Here is a 5,290-nt window from a genome sequence, read left to right on the forward strand (position 1 = left end):
AATATCCCAACCAGTAACAAATATTACAAATCCACCAAAAAAATAGATCAATAAAGAAAGCTACCTTCTCAAAATTCTGCTAGTCGTTAACCAAAAATGTAAAAATAAAAATCACACAGATAGAAGCATTACACGACAGTTTATTTTCTCCATCTTCTTCTTTCAGATCTTCTATTCCACCACATACTCTGTTCATCCTCTTCCATTACATCAACACAATTTATAACTGAAAATCAACATTAGGTAATTATAAAGCATAAATAATTTTTTTCCCCAAATTCTCCGACAAATATAACGTATAATTTCTTTTTTGTATCTTCAATGGTGGAACCAGGGATAAGTGAATAGTAGCAAGCAAAGCAAAGCAATCTATGTTTTAACTAGGATAAAAAAGGTATGTTCTTACAACAAGGAATAAACCATAAATCATAATGTAAACTCAATGTTACTATTTGCGTCATGACATTGTTAATTATTCGTTACCTTAAAAGATGAAGAGATGTAAACTCAATGTATTCTCCACTTACTAAATGTCATTTAGTTCATTTTAATGTAAACTCAACAAAACTTGGCAAGTTATTGTTCACTTTCGAATATTTTAGTAAGTATTGCCCAACCTTTCTTGCATTGAAGTGGCAATTGTTATTTCAAAAATAAGATTGATCAAGTGTAACCTGCCCAATAAAAATGTCAGTTTATAAGAAAAATATATATATATAAATTGATTCTCCAAAAAATCTTCACACTCTAAGAAAAAAATAAAAAAACGTCATTCCATTTACCTGTAAAACATCTCAAATCAATTTTGCTATGATTTTTCGGAGCAACCTTAAAAGATGATTTTTCGGATCTCTTTTCTTTAATTATTTTTCGGATCTCTTCAAATTCTTCAAATAAATCTTAAAACTCTAATATATATACGGACCTCAATTATTTGAATTTCATTTTTCTGACAAATCTATTCTACTAATGGTGTTTGAGAGTTTCACATGTTTTGGATTTTGGAAGGATGGGAAATAGGGTTTTTGTGGTGGGCATTTTAGGCATCGGAAATATGAATTATAAAAGTTTTTTCTGACGAGGCGATATGAGGTGCTAATGGTGGTGGAAGGTGGTTGTCGTGGTGGATGAATGTGGTAATCGAAGATGAGTGACACGAACAGGATGAAAGGTAGATGCGAATGAAGGTTAGAGATGTGAATGGAGGTTAGAGATGCGAAGGGAGGAGGAGAGATGGGATTTTGTAAGTTTTTTTTCGGAGAAATTCAAGAGTGGTGGAAAGATGGATGGCTGGCGGTGGAAGGAAGGAGATGGGTGGTTGATGCGTATGATGATTTTGGGATGAGGGATAGGTTTGTTGAATGCTTAAGATATAGGGGAGAATAGGTATATAACCTAATAACTAGCCTTATATCTAACAATGTGGGGCGCAAGTTGTGCACACCGATGAGAAGAATAAAATCGTCCCAAACTGGAAATAAATGACAATAGAAGCAACAACAATTGTGATACGTGAAGAGTATAATGACATTGCAATTCCTAAATTCTTCTACAATTTTGTTACTCTTAACGGGTTCCATGCATGTTCATGCCAATCGTAGTGATATGGTGTTCGGTACTTTATGAACCATCTATCTAAATTAAGTGCTTAGCTTAAAGGAAGCTAATTTTAATTATACAATTTTGATTTTGTTAAGCTATCATGGGATTAGTTTTATATGCTTCACCAATTAAGTCAGCTGGAGGAAACTCGATTAAAAGAGATTTGACGATAATGGATGAAACGTAAGTATATTCTAATAAATTAATTCTTATTTGTATACCATCTCTACATTCATTTAACATAAAATTCTTAATACTAATCCCATTGCATACTCACGGTTGGACAATTACTGACTGGTTTCTTAGGACCATCTATAGGAAATCTGTTAGGTTATTTAACTAGTTTCTTAATTTATGAAACTGTATATTTACTAACTGGTTTCCTAAGTTTAAAATACTGACTTGTTAAAAGAGTTGTTGGAAGATAAGGAATCTGTTAATAGGAAAATCGGTCTCCTTTCTTTATTTTTTTAATTTTTCTAAAATTCAATTTGAATTACTTGAAATTATTTTCTTGTGCAGTTGATGGCTCAACCGTACATGTATTGTTTTTTTCTTTCCTTTCCTTTCCTTTCATACTCCACGCACACTGCACGCATATCCCCAATTCTCTACCCTCTTCTTCAATTCTCATGGAAAATTTGTGCATAATCACAAATCCACCCAAATTGAATTAGCAAAACTAAAGATACGATCAATTAGCAAATTTGATTGATGTGCAGATCCAAATCTCTACACAAATTGCTCGACGCATTAATTAACTATAACACCCCGATAATTCTCTCTTTTTAGAAATACCTTTATACTATAAAACTTAGAGAATTACCCAGGCATTATCGCCCGTGTGATAACGTATCGGCTTATTCAGAATTTTGCAGCGGAAAACAATTTACTAAAAACCAACTTTATTAAAACTTTACTAGATAAATAACAAGTGTTTGAAACTTAACAAACCAACTTAAATAACAACTATTTGAAATAAATATATTCCTACGAAAACAAAAATTAAACTACGCTAGATATATATAGTCTCACCACTCCAGATTCCCAATGTGATGCACATCTGTGAACCTGTAATGTCAATGCAATATCGACTCTGCTCACCAGAAGGATCATCACAGGATCAATAAGCAAAGCCATGATCACACACACAAGTAAAGCACGTAATCAGCAAAGCTGAGTACTATTCCTTCCGTTTCCTAAAGATCTTCCCTCTTTCCGTTTAAGTGTGTTTCCAAAAGATCTTCCCTCTTTTACTTTATTCCTTATTTGGATATTTTTTCTCTTTTTAACCTCTCATGTCTCTATCATAGGGTCCACCATTACATTATTAATTCAATTTTACTCCCTTTCTCTCTCCTACTTTAACCCCTTTTTATTTGTTTATTTATCTTAACCCCTCTCTCTCTCCTACTTTACCTACCCACACCCCACACAAATTGATTCTCATTGGTATCTGTAATAACAGTAACAAGGAAGATCTTTAGGAAACGGAGGGAGTACATATCAAACATAAATATTCCTAAACATGATACTAAACAATAACGTATAGGAATAAATAAGACATAATCATATAATAATCTGCAGACAACTTTTACTGAACTAAACTCAAAACATCATTTTAATTACTTTAATGGAATAGTTATTGGACGAGTTGACTTAACTACTAATGTGAAATGCGGGCGTGACTCCGCATTTCAGAGTGACCTGCGATATCGAGGAACCTTTAAAATAAAAGAGGGATGGTGATCAATCCATTCCAAGAAAAGCCATGGGCTACCACCATGTACTCCAACCCTTAGTGTCCAACTCTAGACGTGCACGAGTCTAAAGTCTATAACTTATTCTCGTTACACTTTACGTTATTTACATGTTATTACTTATATTGACACGCACATATAAGTGACACATACATAAATAACACTAGTGGAAAAAAATGCTTTTGCTACTTATCAAGTGCTTCGGTTAGTTTAAAAACGGAGCACTTGGTCCAGCTTTTTTTTTTATCTTTGGATTTAATACGTGATCACAACTCACAATCCAAGACTACTTTAATTCCTTTTTACTCTTAACTTTCTATACTTGTTGAACCTAGCCAACAACAATCTTACCTTTATTTAGGTATAACTTGTAACTTACCAAATAAGGTCCACGACCCTCATAAGATAATAAAATGATACTTCTCAAAGAATACATGCATTACATGATTCACCTTAGCATATACTAATTCTTATGAATTAATAAATAAACTAACTTAACATGCTTGCATCACTTATTCCATACAAACATTATAATTCAATATTCATAAACAATTCTAAGTCACATGTTGCAACAGGCATAAAACATGTAAAATAATTCCAGAAATCACATATACGAACCTCGTATATACTAGCCTATACATGATAATAAAAATTTAAACCTTTCTTAAACATGTTACTAAGCCACATAGCACGTAAATAATGTACGTACCTCGTATATACTAGCCTGTAGGCCACTTTTAAATCGTTAAAAGTCTCCTACAACGTATTCTCCGCCTAGAAAATAAAGTAACTAAAATCAATAACTTGAACCAAAAATTACAGTAGCTTAAAATGAATTAAAACCCCTTTAAAACGTTTTAAAATCGTTTTTAAGTGTCAAACTTAAGTTATTTTTAATTCCTAGTATAGTACTACTATTCTAGCAATTAAAAATCCTTAAAAACTCCATAAATAATTCTTTTCTGGAATTACATCACTTTTAAAATCTAATAACCATCCTTAAAACATATACAACGTATTTAAAATTACGTACTAAACAAATCTCATAGTTCATAATATATTTCTTTAGTTTCTAGCAATTAAAAACCCTAAAAACTCTTATTTTCATGATTAAAACTAAAAATAAACTCAATATAATAAATCTGAAATTTCTTAGATTATAAACTATGATGACCGAAATTATATATAAAAAACAGTAATTTAATTTAATGATAAATAATAATAACATAAAACCTAGTCTTTTAATGGAATCTTTGGAAGAAAGAAAGAAAACAACCGACAAACAAAGGAGGAAGGTGGCGCCAGCCAGCAACAGCAGCAGCAGAAATCCGGCGGCAGCAACTTTTGGTTTTTGAGAAAAATTTGTGACGTTTCTTGTTGAACAAGAAACGTTACTTGAAGAAGAAGAAACGAATTTTGAGAGAGAGAGACGAGAATGGCGCACGAAGAGGAGAGAGAAAAAGTCGAAGGAAGAAGAGAGAGAGAATGACGTGATTTGTGTGAAAAAATAATTGTGTAGGGTGAAATAATTGGGTTTTAGGATATTTACATAAAGGCTTCCCTTTATGGGCTTAGGAAAAGAGATAATGTTTAATGACATTTGATGACAAATAAGATGGACAATTTAAGACTTTAGTCATCAACATGACTCTTTCCCTTTATATCCTTTTAGGATTTTCGATTCCATTAAACTTCTTTTTCAATATACTTTAATATTTAAAACCTTTATTAAAACATGCTTAATTAAAATATTTCTAATTTTATTAAGCTATGAAAAATAATTTCATTTGACTTTTAAAATAGTCAACCCTTTTTAAATAGTCAAATCATTTTCCAAACTCATTTGGGTTTAAATATAACTATATAAATACTTAAATATTTTTTATAAAAATTCTTTAAAATTGTGGGGGATTACACCCTTAAAAGAA

The sequence above is a fragment of the Beta vulgaris genome, chromosome 5 (genome assembly GCF_026745355.1).
Source record: "Beta vulgaris subsp. vulgaris cultivar EL10 chromosome 5, EL10.2, whole genome shotgun sequence".
In the NCBI taxonomy this organism is placed as follows: domain Eukaryota; kingdom Viridiplantae; phylum Streptophyta; class Magnoliopsida; order Caryophyllales; family Amaranthaceae; genus Beta; species Beta vulgaris.